This window comes from Panicum virgatum, chromosome 6N (assembly GCF_016808335.1).
Source record: "Panicum virgatum strain AP13 chromosome 6N, P.virgatum_v5, whole genome shotgun sequence".
Lineage (NCBI taxonomy): Eukaryota > Viridiplantae > Streptophyta > Magnoliopsida > Poales > Poaceae > Panicum > Panicum virgatum.
In genome coordinates this window covers 24,808,483-24,824,086 of record NC_053150.1, presented here as the reverse complement: position 1 = coordinate 24,824,086, position 15,604 = coordinate 24,808,483, and positions in this window count along the sequence as shown.

The window sequence follows — 15,604 nt, the reverse complement described above, 5'->3', positions numbered from 1 at the left end:
GTGTTGGCGTGGGGTATAAATATGAGCCCCCGGCCATTGTAGAAGATTGATGCACATCCACAAAACAAAACTTTACTCTACTTGCAATTTACTTTTCTGTCAGCGGCTTCGCCATCTTTTTCTTTTTCGCGAGTTCTTTCGAGCTGATCAAGGATGCCTCACATTCGAGCGACTTGGTTTGCTGGTAAGTTTTTGTTTACCGAGTAAATATGAGCTTTAGCTTCCGAGCGTATCGCTGTGGCTTCGTTCAGATCTATTCAAAAGTTACCGAATTTATCTAAGCTTTGATCTCGGACGCATCGCTGTTTTCTTGTTTAGATTTATTCACAATTTACCTGGCTTAGTAATCTGTTTAATCGGTAGATTAGATCTTGAAAAGCTGATTAGATCGGTTACAAGCTTAGCTTTGTTTAGATCCATACATTCATGAGTCTGCACATTTTTTTCTAGCACGTGTCGGCTTTAGATCTAGCCGTTTAGTTGCATACCAGTATCGGTAGCTTCTTGCCGATCCCTTGTAGATCGCTTTTATTACATGCTCTTTATACCCGATCTGTTGTCGTTTCTTGTATCGGCAGAACCTTGCCGATACGCTGCGTAAGAGCGATTCGGAAATCCAGCCAATACGCTCTTTTATTTGATGGTTTGCAGTTTCCTTGTTAATTTACAGGTCAAATTGACTGGCACGCCTTGCTTTGAATCAAGTGCAGTCCGAGCTTGGCGTACGGGGCTCTCGGGCTTTGGTGTGTGATCGTTTCGCGTCAATAGAAGCAGAATACGAGGTACTGCTGCACGGGCTTCGCCTAGCAGTTTCTCTCGTCATCAAGCGACTACTGGTTTACAGCAACTATGTACTCGTCATTCAACAAGTCAACAAAGAGTGGGACATCAACAAGGACATAATGGATGCGTACGTGGAAGAAATCAGAAAGCTCGAGAACAAGTTCTCAGGATTGGAAATCCACCACGTAGACCGTGCCAACAACGTGAGAGCCGATGTCCTCTCCAAACTTGGATCTACTCGAGCAGCTGTCCCACCTGGAGTTTTTTTCATGAATTACATCATCCATCAGTCAAGGTTCAAAATCAACAAACTACAGACGCGGAGGCCTCGGCCACAGTCAGGGAGGTAATGATGATTGAAGAAGACTGGTGGACACGATTCATCGACTTCATCAGGGAATTCAAGCTTCCACCACATGTCGAAGCCAAAAGCGCTGAAGCAGCGCGCATCATCAGGCGAAGCAAAGGTTTCATCCTTGTTGACGTCAACCTGTACAAGCGCTCCGCCTCTGCCATCCTCATGAAGTGTGTTACCCTTGAGGAAGGCAAGGATATCCTCAGGGAAATACATGAAGGAGTCTGCGGCAATCATGCTGCATCAAGGACACTAGTTGGCAAGCTTACAGATTAGGTTTCTTCTGGCCAACTACCATATCTGATGGAGAAGACCTTGTGAGAAGATTTCCTGGCTGTCAATTCTTTGGCAAGAAGACTCATGTCCCAGCACACAACTTGATTACAATCCCTCCATCATGGACGTTCGCCTACTAGAGTCAGGACATGATCTGACCCCTCACCGTAGCTCTAGGAGGATTCAATCATGTGCTGGTAGCAGTCGACAAGTTTACCAAGTGGATCGAGTACAAGCCCATTGTCAAAATCTCATCAGATAGAGCAGTGGATTCATCTCCGACATCATACATCGGTTTGGCTTCCCTCACACCATCACTACAGATCTGGGTTCTAACTTTACCTCACAATCATATTTGGATTTCTGTGAGAATTCTTGCATAGAGGTCAAATACGCTTCAGTGGCTCACCCACGGGAAAATGGTCAAGTAGAATGACTCGATGGCTTAAAAAAGAGACTCTACGATGCCAACTCTAAGAAAGGTGGCAAGTGGATTCAAGAACTACACCATGTGGTTCGGGGGGCTGCGAACGCAGCCCAATAAAGCAACTGGACAATCTCCTTTCTTGCTCACCTATGGATCAGAAGCTATACTACCCACAGACATCGTGTGAAAATCTCCAAGAGTAGAGGCCTATCAAGAAGGAGAAGCAAATGAAGCTCGACAACTTGAGTTAGATACAGTCGAAGAAGCTAGGATCAACGCTTTGACCCAGTCGATGAGATATCTTTAAAGAGTCAGACGCTATCATGATCGCAATGTCCAGCAAAGATCGTTCAACGTAGGAGATCTAGTTTTACGATGAATCCAAGATGAAACAAGACTGCACAAGTTAAATTCCAGATGGGAGGGACCTTTCATTGTGTCTAAAATTACAAGACCAGGATCATATAAAATTACCGATGCTGATGGTAATGAGGTACCAAACTCTTGGAATATCGAGCACTTGCGCAAGTTTTATCCTTGATTCAGTTATGTGATGGTGTCAGTCAATCTCTTTAATAAAGCAATGGTTTCTTCTACCTCTCGACTACATTAGAGGCAACAATCAACCTGATGTCATCAAGATCGACTGCTTTTTAAAGGGTTTTTCCAACCAGGGTAGTCCCATAATACTCATACAGACCTAGATAACCCAATCTGGTTAGACTACATAGTTTTTCCTACTGGGATAACCTATTAAGGTTCATCCGAACAGGATAACTATACAGGCCACATCCTTGTCCTTACAGGACACATCCTACTTGCTCACTCGAATAGCTTCTAGGATACCTTTACAAGTTTGTCCAACTTGGGTAACCCGTCAGGGTTCACCCTAACCGGCCAACTCTAAAGGTACTTCCAGCCTTGAGTTAAATGCACAACTACTTGCTCGCTCGAGTATGTTTCTGGATACTCTTAAAATTTGTCCTACTTGGGTAACCTGACGGGGTTCATCCTAACCGGTCAATCTTAAAAGTTACTCCAGTCTACAAGTTAAACACTCTACTCGCTCGCTCGGGTAGATTATGGATATATCTATACAGTTTTTTCTATGTGGATAATCCGACGAGATTCACCCTAGCTGATAAACTACAGAGGTTACTGTCAGATTATTGTTCCGACCAGTCCACCAGGGGTGTACCTGGTAGTAGAGTTTCAGGATGGGGATCTCAGGGCCAAGAGCTCGATGGTAACACGAAGATGCAGGGACTTAGACAGGTTTGGGCCGCGATGAGCGTATTACCCTACGTCTTGTGTTCGGGGTTGTATTAGGGTTTGTGGAATGCTGCGAAAAAGAAGAAGTCTCCTTTATATATACTAGGAGCCATAGGGGTACAAGGAAGGTATGCTCGGGTTGTTTTACAAGGAAGGAGGTCGGTTAAGTTCCCAAGATATCTGGGCTTCTAGCTGGAGCCTCTCATCCTGATCTACTGAAGATCCTTTGTGCCGAGCAGATTAGCCTCCTGGGTTCGGGGACCCCACTCAGCAGGGAGGTACATAGATCTACCTCCGTCAAGCCCCTGAGCGCCAGAGGGCCGAGTTGATCTTGTCGTACCGGAAGAAGTCCTTTGGTGCTCATCATAAATGTCCGTCGTTGTTGTAGATCCAGAATGGGATGCGCCCCTGGGCGCACCCATTGAGTGTAGCCCCCGAGCCTCGGAAGGTTTCGGAGAAGCATTTTGAGGGTCAAAGAACTGATCTTTAACTCTTGTTGGTCCGAATGCCTGAGCACTCAGCAAACATTTTTGATACACCGATCCCCTGAGGGTACCAGTCCTTAGCTAACTCGAGATAGCCATAGCATGTGAATACAACTCGATTCCCAGACCCTGAAGCCCTGGTTCGAGTCACTAAGACTTTTCGAGTGGTTCCGGCGCCGGCCCCTGAGGCCCTGGCTGGGTCACGGAGACACGCTGGGTTGTAAGTGGCGCCCAACCCCCGAGCAGGGTCGTTAGCGGAGTGACGAAGACACGCCGAGTTGTCACGGCGTCCGGGCCCTGAGGCCCTGGCTGGGTCGCGGAGACTCACCGGGTCATCAGTGGCGCCCAGCCCCCGAGCAGGGTCGCTGGCGGAGTCACGGAGACGCAGCGAGTAGTCACGGAGTCCGTGCCCTGAGGCCCTAGCTAGGTTGCGGAGACACACTGTAACACCCTAATTTAAATTCCAGCATTTAATAATAAATTTAATTGGCTTTATTTATTTTTTTCTAAGGTTTTATATGTCTAGTCTTGCATTTAATCTAATTTTTGTTCCATAAGTAATTAAAATTTATCATAGGGTTAAAAATGTTTGTTGCATTCATGCTGGAGCATCTTTTTTTAAGATTAAAAGCTAATGCAGTTGAGTCAGCCAACATTAGAGCCTCATAGTTTGTGTTATACTTGTTGAGTACAAGTTGTGTACTCACACTTGCCTTCTCTACTTTTTTTTTTCTCTTGTCCTTTTTGGGGATACTCTACTGCTGCTCAGTTCCTGCCGACGCGAGGGAGTTCACTCAGCGCTACCAGGACGACGAGAACTTCTAGGCGTTCGTCTCCCAGTCGACGTCCCTGTGGTGCCAAGCTTCCGAGAGGCTTCGTTTATGTATTACGCTTCCGCATTACTCTGTACCAGACTTTTGTCATTATTGTAATAAATAACATTCGTACTCGCTTTATTACATCTTTTTACGTGATATGTGCTGTGATATATTGTTCATTCTGTTGTATATACGTGTGACTTGATCCTGGCACGTATATGATTGCTCGGTTTATGTCCTTTTATAAACCGGGTGTTACAGAGTGGTATCAGAGCCGTATCAACTGTAGGACAAAAGCCTAGATAGAACAGGTCGAGTTTTAAGTCTTCTTATCTCTCAGCCTTGTCTGCTGAAACTATTTTGCTATTATACTCCTTGAACTATAAGATTTTTACTCGTCCTGCCTTGATTTCTCTCTATAGGATAGTTTCCGTAGATTCTGGCCTGAAGAAAATCATCTAACCATCATAGGTGTAAGCTAAATGACCCCTTTATAATAATACGATAGCACGTTCTGCGATGCGTTGTGATTAGTCGAGTCGTATGTTAAACTCGGCTAAGTTGTGAACTTTGTATGCTTGTTATTATGCTACAAGTTTGATTTGGATTTTTGGTTGATTCCATAGCTTAGTAGTTAAATTTGTTTAATGAAAATCAGTATTAAGTTAAAGTTAATTAATTAATAAAACTGAGTTAGATCGTTGGGGGTAAAACCGTCCACTCTATCCTGTCTACTTTATCATGTCTAAGTCTTTCTTGCAGAAAAATATCGTATCCATCTGAATTTATTTCTGCAATATCCTTACTCATGAAATCTTTTGTCCAAAAAATCAGATGGTGAATACCAGGCATGGTTCTGACCAGTAGGGGCAAAACAACCAGGGGCAGAATAACCAGGGTACTGGGATCCCGATGCCTCCGCCTCTGACCCCGGAGCAGTACTTCCAGCTCCAGATGCAGATGATGGCTACCCTGAACAACACCGTTAAGGCACTTCAGCAGGCTCACACTCAGCCTCCGCCTCCTCCACCGCCACAGACCCGTGACAGGCGTGCTGAGTTCCTGAGGGGTCACCCGCTGACGTTCTCTCACACGTCTGACCCACTCCAGGCGGACGACTGGCTCCGTGCAGTGGAGCGCTAGTTGGACGTCGCCCAGTGCGATGATCGGGAGCGAGTCTTGTACACAGCGGGACAGCTGCGAGGGGCAGCTTTGGACTGGTGGGAGTCCCACCCAGTTCAGGACCGCGAGGCTTTCACCTGGATCCAGTTCCGGGAGCGGTTCCGCAGCCACAACGTCCCCGCGGGCGTTATGAAGACCAAGAAGAAGGAGTTCCTTGCGCTTAAAAGCAGGTAAAACTCAGATATGTCATTCAGCATTCCCTTTTGAGTTAGTATTCCCCCTTGTTCTATCTTTCTGAAGCATGAGATAATCATTCGATATACATCTGTCCTTTTCACTTCAGGGAACCATGACGGTCACGGAGTATCGTGATCGTTTCCTTCAGCTCGCTCGCTACGCCCCTGCCGAGGTCGCGGATGACCGCGAGAAGCAGGAGCACTTCATGGAGGGACTGGAGGACTACATCCAGTACGCGCTGCTCGACCTCCGCTTCGACGACTTCAACCATCTGGTTGACAGCGCACTCAACATGGAGCGCAAGCACTTGGAGATGGAGGACAAGAAGAGGAAGATTGTTCCCGTTGCTTCCAGCAGCAACACTTGTCCTCGCCTCCAGCCGCCCCAGCAGTACCAGTAGCAGCAGTACCGGCCACCCCAGCAGTACCAGCAGAGGCCGCAGCAGTACCCGCCTCGACAGTAGCAGTAGGCAGGTCAGGGCCTGAGGTTACTGGCACCTCCGGCTCGTGCTGCTCCACCAGCTTCACCAGCACCTTAGGCTCCACGGTAGGCAGCTCCTCCTGCCGGACAGCAGGCTCAGGGACCCCTTCGCACCTGCTATCACTGCGGCCAGCCGGGGCACTACGCCAACTCTTGCCCTCGGAAGGCGCAGACGGGACAGCAGGGGCGCCCAGCTCAGCCTAGGGCGCCACTTTAGGGGAGAGTGAACCACGTGACGGCCGAGTCAGCGGCCGAGGCTCCCAACGTGGTTATTGGTACGTTCATGGTCAATTCATATCCAGCTACAGTGCTTTTTGATACTAGTGCTACGCATTCCTTCATTACATAGTCTTTTGTCGAGCATCATGGTATTCGTACTAGCACATTAAAGAGGTGCCAGTTAGTATCTTCACCGAGAGGACAGTTGAGATCTCATACTTTCTGCCCCAGAGTTAGTGTATCCTTGAGGGGAGTAGAGTTTAGTACAGATCTGATGGTGCTAGACACCAAGGGCATCGATGTCATTCTGGGGATGGAGACTCTTGCTAAGTGGGGAGTCCGGATAGATTGTGCTCAGAGGACAGTCTTATTATCGGTTTCCAGTGGTCAGGAGGTTACGATCAGTGCAGTGAAACCTTCTGGATTTCTTCATCAGATGGAGGCTAGACCCACGGACGGTATTCGCGTGGTGTCTGAATTCCCGGATGATTTGCCAGGTATGCCGCCAGAACGCGACATCGAGTTTTCTATTGATCTCTTGCCTGGCACTGCTCCTATTGCAAAGCGGCCCTACCGCATGGCACCAATACAGCATGAGGAAGTCAAGAAGACTATTGATGAGTTGCTAGCCAAGGGCTATATCCGTCGCAGCTTCTCTCCTTGGGCTTTTCCATTGTTGCTAGTAGATAAGAAGGATGGCTCGAAGAGAATGTGTGTCGATTATCGGGAGCGGAATGCAGTTACCATCAAGAACAAGCATCCAGTGCCCCGTATTGAGGATCTCTTTGATCTGCTTCGAGGTGCTCGCATATTCTCGAAGATTGATCTGAGTTCGGGTTATTTTCAGCTGAGGATCCGTCCTGGGGATATTCCGAAGACGGCATTCACCTGCAAGTACGGGCTATATGAGTACACGGTCATGTCTTTTGGCTTGACTAATGCCCCGGCTTTCTTCATGCACTTGATGAACATTGTTTTCATGGATTATCTGGATGTCTTCGTGGTGATCTTCATTGACGATATTCTGATCTTCTCCAAGACAGAGGAAGAGCATGAAGAGCATCTGAGGCTCGTGTTGCAGAGATTGAGAGAGCATCAGCTGTATGCTAAGTTCAGCAAGTGCGAGTTCTGGATTGACGAGGTTCCATTCCTCGGTCATTGTGACACCCTAGGTGTCTGCACATTAGTGTTGCATACCTTTTGTACACCATGTGCTTGTTTTTGCTTGAAAAAGGACCTTTTTGTAATTATTTTAGGTTATATGTGTAATTATGATTTTATGCAAGGTCCTTTCTGCAGTTATATTTGAATTGGGTGTTCAATTATAGCTTTTGTGGTGCAATCATTACATGGCAGGAAACTTTTCAAATCAGCCCAAGTTTGAAGTGAAATTTCATTGAAAAAGACAAGTTCCTTTGAATTCAAATTCCTTTCCTTGTTTTCAAAATTAGATCTCTATCCTTTAATCAAATAAATTTTTGCACAACATCAAAGTTGTAGATTTTGAAAAGTTGAACAACTTTCATGTTGGGCACTTTTTCATCTGAGCCCTATTTTAAAAGTTATCTCTGGTTTACAGACTAGTCCCTGGAATTTTCAGAAATTGCAAAATGATCCTTTCTTCCACCTCCAGCTCCCTGCTCTGTTTTCCCCCGCCGCCGCTGTGCAGTGCCGTCACCGGCGCAGTGGAGAGCCTGCCCGGCCATGTTCTAAGTCGCGCTGGCACCCACGCGTCGAGCTGCCCTTCCTCCACCGCCCTTGGCTGCGCGCTGGAGCCTCCCCTGCAGTGCCACGCCGCCCAGAGCCGCCGCCCCTCTCCTAGCGAGCGCTCAAGCACTACATAAGCCCCAGAATGCGACCGGCGCAGTGGAGAGCCTGCCCGGCCATGTCTAAGTCGCGCTGGCACCCAGCGTCGAGCTGCCCTTCCTCCACCGCCCTTGGCTGCGCGCTGGAGCCCCTGCAGTGCCACGCCGCCCAGAGCCGAGCAATGGTCGCCACCTCGCCGTCGCCGTGGCCGGCCAAGGCAGAGGCCAATGCCCTCTCCTAGCGAGCGCTCGGGCACTACATAAGCCCCAGAATGCGATTCCTCTCACCCTTTTGCTCTCTCCTCTCTTCCACGCCTCAGAACGCCGCCGTTCCGCAGCACGCCGGCAAGCTCATCTCGCGGTCTTCCCAGAGCCGCTCCGCTCACACTGAGCACTCCACCAGCTCTGCCTCACCCTCGCACACCTTCCTGGCTACTTCCCGTCGACCAATTTCCACCGGAGCCCCCTCGCCGTCGTAGCCCGAGCTCCGCCGCCGCCTGCTATGGAACTCGTAGCTCCGCCCCTCCTCCGCCCGCGCTGACCCTGCCACTAGATCCGCCTCACCCTCGAGCAGCTGGTCGACCACCTTCCCTCGCCAAATCCTCACCGGAGTCACCTGCCGCCGTTAAACCTTCGCCGCCGACCCGCCCTGCTCCGACGAGCCACCGCCTCCGAGCTCCTCTCCGCACCCCAATACCACCCAGAGGTGCGCCTTGGACCCCTATAGCTCCCACGCCTTGTTCCCCTCGCCGCCGGTGAGCCCCTCGTCGGGAAACGGCCGGTCAAACCTTGCCTCCCCTCTCTGACCATAGCCCAGGGACTTCGTGTTTGAATTTGAAAAACCCCAGGGGGCTATCTGCGTTGTCAGTGACTCAGTGGAATAGTGCTATAGGGACTTCTTTGCTATGTTTTTCTGTGAACTTTGAAATTCAATATCAATTCGTATAAAATTCGTAAAATAGCAAATCTTGATGTTTTTGAATCCTCTTGAAGAGATCTATGCAGTAGAATCATAATATGTTAGTATTTAGTTGCATGTTTTTGCTGTAGAATTTGATTTGTGTTACTAGTGCATAAATATTAGTTGATTTTATCTTTTTCTTAACAACTGTTTGAAGCCTTATCTAGCAATGAAATTTTTATGGTGATTTACTCATATGTATATAGTGTTTCTATAAAAATTTCTTGCTCAGTTCTATAAAAATGAATCTTGCTAATCTGTTGTTCTGTTTTGTTTATTTTCTCATAATTATTTATTTGCAGATAAAATCATGAAAAATTCACAGTACCTATTTCATTTCTGTGTCGACCTCCTGTTAAATTTTGAGCTTCTGTTTTGCTATAGTTTGACCTGTATAATTCACGTTTGTTCTAGGTGTTGTCTGAATGAATGGTTTGTTGTGAATAAATGGCTACATGTTTTGGCATGATTCTTACTGGGTAGCTTAACCTGTTCATGTTCTGTTTAGGGTAATTTTTGCTAAAATTATTTCTGTTTGTACTTTGAGTTGTTTATTTATTAGCAAACCATAACTTACTTGTTATAGGAAATCACCCCCGCTTGTTTATGAAGTTAGTAAACTTCATTTGTGCTGTTGATCATGATGCCGTGTGTAGTTAGAATTGTTATTTAACTACTTTATAAACGATTGCCCATGTGTGTTTATAATTCTGTTCTTGCATTACATATAGATACGACTGCTTTGTCGGACGGGATGTACGAGCTGATCCCGGAGTCTGACGGAGGTGATCCAGAAGTCCAGGTGAACGCCGCTGAACTAACTGAAGCCCCGAACCAAAGTTCAGAAGAGCCTAGAGCTGAAATAGTTAGCGACTACCGAGAAGGCAAGCCCCGGACATAACCTATATTTCAAATTATTATCATTTACTGTTATTATTTACTTGTGCATTTACAGTTCTTAGGATTTGAATTGAAACCCTAGATGCATGATCCTAGGAACCTATGTACTGAACACTAGACTTGAGTTCGACTACTTGCTAAGCTTATAGGACCGGTAAAAGTCGAGTGATTGCCTGTCACTCGCGAGCTTTATAGGAATTGCGTGTTTACTTTCTGTTATCAATATAAGGACGACGGACGGGGTCGTGTTCGATATCATGACCTTTGGTGAGACCCCGTCTGTGTTGATGAACTTGCTAAGGTCGCGGTGTGTGGTAGTGCTGGTTAAGTTTTTGAACGTACTAGCCACATGCCGTAAATATGGTACGCGGTAAGCCTAGTCACCGATTGGACCGGGGAGTGGATATACCTTTCACTCTCTCTTAGAGATAGGTTTTATTTATGTTTATGTTGCGCAACACCGCGGCTGCAGGGAGGAAGTTGGTGCCCTGTAGTCGGGGAGAGTGACCCTATCCACAAGCTGGAAAGAAAGGTAAACGGTTGTTTGGAAATGACCCCACGGTGTTCCAGACGTGTGTGTTAGGTTTGCCTGGACAGGTTAAGAAATTCGATTCGAATCGTCTGCTTCTCACAGTTTGGGACTGCTTGATCTCTTTGCCACACAGAGTAATAAGAGCAACATTACTATGTGTTAATCTTGATGCTTGCTTAAAAGATCTACCATGGTTGATTAGTAGTTTCTTACCTAGAATGGTTAATCTACTAGAATCATGAAAGCTAAAATTTAAAAGTAAGGACCTACTCTTTATTGCTTTTCAGCAAAAAGGAAACCAAAGCCTCACAAACCTTGCATGGTCTAGCTACAGTGGGTTTAGTATACCCGTTGACGGTTAAGTCTTGCTGAGTATTAGAATACTCAGCCTTGCTGTTGAACTTTCTTTCAAGTATGAGTTTCGAAGAGCAGGTCGCTAGTTTGACCTACCCGTGCTCTTTGCCTCATGGCTGGTCCGTCGAGTGGGATACGTCCTCGGCCGGCAATGACTTTGATGAGTGATACCATGCTTGGGCTAGCCTGGTATCCTTTTGCGACGTGTTGTAGCCGTCGTGTTTTATCTTCCGCTGTCTAAACTCTGAACTTATGTTATGGTTTGTATAACTGCTTTACTTAAGTTGGTTTTGTAATAATGGTTTGAACTGGTTTGTAATCTTTACTATGCCTGTGTTGTAAAATGGTGGTTGTAATATCTCTGGACTCGCCTTCATGCGGGGTATGCTTGTTCGATCCGAGAACCGGTGGTTGTATCGGGACGTTACCTGACAGACCAAGAATTGTTCCGTTTGAAGTGCGTTTGAGCTAGTGTTGCCTTTATGGTGATGCCCTGCGCACTTGAGCTGGGATAATTCAGGTGGTTCTGCCACAGCTGGCATCAGAGCTGCAAGCATACACCAGAGGTGTTGGAACCTTAAAAATCATTTTCCGTATAAAATGGAACAACAAAGAATTTTGAAAAAGTACGTTGGATTCGTTAAGGGTTGTGCATAGAACGTAAAGTCCTAGCGAATTTACGGGAATTACTAGGTGGTTATTTATGTATGGTTTATGTTATCTGACTTCCATCACTTTACATTTTTGTTAAACCATACTCACAAGCAACTCTTAATTCTTGTAACGACGCACCTACGTTGAGGTAAGAAGGTAAGGATCCTCAGTCAGCTGAGGGAGTCTGACCTTCCCGTCGGTGATGCGAGCCGAACGCTGCCCTCAAGCAGTGGCTAACTTGAGGTGCTTCCAATATACCGACTATTAGTTGACTATATTGGAAGTAAAGTGTGCTCAGTCAGCTGAGGGAGTCTGACCTTCCCGTCGGCGATGCGAACCGAACGCTGCGCTCAAGCAGTGACCTACTTGAGCTACTGCCAATATACCGATTTCGGTCGACTATATTGGGAGTAAAGGAACTCGTGAATACGCCACTGAGTAGCGTATATTAACGTTGGCCATACGGCGGAAATTGTATGGCTGCCGCTTCTATAGTGAGCGGTAATGTTTGGGGACGCTTTCATGAGTGCTGGCATGAAAGGTTCATTGGATATATATATATGTTCTGTCAATCTTCTGCAGGTACACTAACCGCGATTTGATAAGTTAAGAACGGTTAGAATGTATCGACTAGCTATATAGGGAGAGCCGTATTTATGTATGCCACCATGCTAACCACATAAGCCCAACGATAGTTGGTAATTGTTTATCTTGTGAGGAACGAACAGGACGTGCATGCATATTGATTGATGTTACTTTGGTTCCTAGTGTTTAAAGTTGTTACATGAGCTTTTTAAGGAATTTCTAGTATGAATCCTCATAGATAAGTGTTAGTGTGCTTAAATCATGAATAAGTTAAATTTTGATTTTTGGAGCATGCTTGTTAAAATGCTTAGATTTTCTTGGATGAGAAAGATGGTTTTGAGTCTTGTTTTCATCCTAAGCCCCATCTTGTTGTTATAAGGATCTTTTTATTCCTTAGAATCTCAAATGATGAACCAGTACCAATTGTGGTTTATTATTTTCTGAGTTTGGAACCATATCATCTTTTGAATTAGAATCATATTTGCTTTTCTGCAGTCTTCTTAAAGCTTTATTTGAGAAGTCTTGAGATAATTACATTACTCACATTTGAATCTTTTTGATTCAGATGGCGGACTGTTACCATATCCGTTGGGATGAGGAGGGAACTGCTCATACCGACTGTCTGTACTGGGAGGGTTTTTCGAGGATTCTTTGGGATTCACTTCGTATCTTCCACTACCCAGATCCACCCCAGTACACGGGACGCCAGTTTTCTGAGGATGGAATTCAGAAGAACCGAGTTACCATGACCATTCCCCAGCACCCCACCTTGGATTGGCCACCTATTGATATTGAGGTGGTGGGATATCGTTTGGTGGATGCTTTTGAGACGGCAGCTCTCAGAGCTATTACTACTTTTTGTGAGCACCATCCTGAGGAGGTAGTTGCGTATCCTATTGGTTTGTTTCTAGCAGTCAATGCTGGTAATGCAGAGTGGCTCTTCAGGACCACACACTTTGGGCACTTAATTGGAGATATAGCTGAGGAGACTATTCAGGCAGTAGTCATATATATGAATGCGCAGTCTCACTACCAGATACTTCAGCAGCGACACATGGAGCAGGTGATAGACTTAGCTCAATCCTTCCAGCGAGGTCTTCGTTTGAGGGATACTCAGATTCAGGGACTTCAGGATGCCGTTGCTGGTAGGGATCAGGCCATTGCACAGTTTGAGCATCAGGCTATGGAGCATGGTGCTGAGATAGAGCAGCGCAACACAGTTATTGGTTTTCTTCAGGGGCAGGTGCATGAGCTTCAGGTAGATTGGGCTGATGCTTTGGCCCATATTGGTGTGCTCCAAGAGCAACTAGATGTTCCAGCCGCGCCTGCAGCAGCAGAAGAGGATCCAGAGCAGATGGAGGGAGTTTCAGAGATTGCTTCAGAGCACGCGCTTGCTGAGCCTAACCCTCAGCCGGACGACTCTTCTTCTGGCAGTGCCTCTTCTGTGGGCAACCTCGATGACTTCTAGGCGCCTTAGACTTGTTCTAGATAGTTAGTGTTTTCTCTTGTTGTAGCATATGTACATAGGGAAGAGATGTTGTAAAATAGCCTTAGGGAGGAGTACCACTTGTTGTATTATATGTGGTAAGCGTGTGTGATGTAGGTTGTATGAAAAATGCTACTTTGGATGTAATATAAGTAGCAACTACCAGTTTGGAAATCATGATCTTCCTACTTGCCAAATCTCTTCATTTGTGCATTTCCACGCTGTTTGATGAATATTAAGATGTTGCAAATTTTGTGGCATGTGTGCTCATCAAATTTAGCCTATTGAATCTAGGAGACTCTATTTTAGTCCAATCACTTCTATGATCTCTGTTGATTAGCAGCGTAGCATAGAACAGTGAAGAGTGAATTGCTAGATTATCTTCTTTAAACTTTTTGCTCTCAGCGTTGAGTATCAATACGATGGAGCATGAGGCTATCTAACAGCTGACTAGTTCTGAGTTATGAGTTGCACAAATATGTGTGGTGCATATTGTGCTACACCGCATTTAGTTAAATTCTGCTGATTTAATTTTGATATCCAGTGTTTGATCATTGCACTTACCATTGATTTTGGGAGCAAGAGAAATGTATCTAATAGATGTCTTCCATAATTAAAGATGGTTGGTCAAACTCGTGGAACGCCTGAAGGCTTCGACCGTGAGACTGGCAGTGGATCTCAGCAGCCACTGCCACCACCATTGAATCTGGCCGACTTAATGGCCATGCAGACTGAGCTGCTACCCCAGTTGGTCCAGGGGCAACAGAATCAGCCACGCCAACAGCATGGAGGACGGGATGCTCAACCCGGGGGTTACCAGGAGTTCTTTGGTACCCAACCTCCACTTTTCAGCCGAGCTGATGACCCACTGGATGCTGATGCTTGGCTCCGTACAATCAATTCCAAGTTTGCTCTGTTAGCGGTACCGTGTGCTGATGCAAACAAGGCCCACTTTGCCGCCCAACAACTTCGTGGTCTTGCACGTATATGGTGGGATCATTATTGTGAGATGCAGCCTGCTGAACATGTCATCTCTTGGGAGGAATTCCGAACTGCCTTCAGATCACATCATATTCCTGAGGGACTGATAGAGAGAAAGTTGAATGAGTTCTTGGCTCTAAATCAAGGAACCCGCACTGTTCTACAATATGCACAGACTTTCAATCACCTGTGCCAATATACGGGCCATCATGCTGATACTGATGCCAAGAAATGTGATCGTTTTAGTCGTGGCCTCACTACCAAGCTCAAGGAACGCCTGAACCTTATTCAGCCCAACACCTACAATGAGCTGGTCAACCTGGCCATTACTCAAGAGGACTGTATTGCTGCACATCGTGCCGAGAAGAAACGAAAGGCACCAACGGGACCCTCGAGTGCTCAGCCACCGAGGTATCGTTTGGTGCAGAACACTCCACCAAGGCCTCCACAAAGAAATGCCCCAGTGGGTAGGCTTGTCTTTAGGCCGCCTCAGCAGTAGGGAGGATTCAGACCTCCAGTGCCTCAGCAGCAGCAATAGCAGCAGTTTGGCCCAAGGCCAAATGCCCCACAGTTCAATAGTGGGAATGGTAATAATCGATGCTTCAACTGCGGCAGTACTTCTCACTATGCCAAGAATTGTCCGCAACCCAGAAAGAATAATTCAGGGCAAAACTCCAACCAGAACAACAACAAGAGCAAGGGCAAGAGGCAAATGGTGCAAGTCCGGCAAGGGCGAGTTAACTTCACTACTCTTGCAGACCTTCCAGAAGGAGCACCAGTCATGACGGGTACTTTCTCTATCCATAATAAACCCGCAGTCATATTATTTGATTCTGGTGCAACTCATAGTTTTATAAGTGCCAAATTTGGAG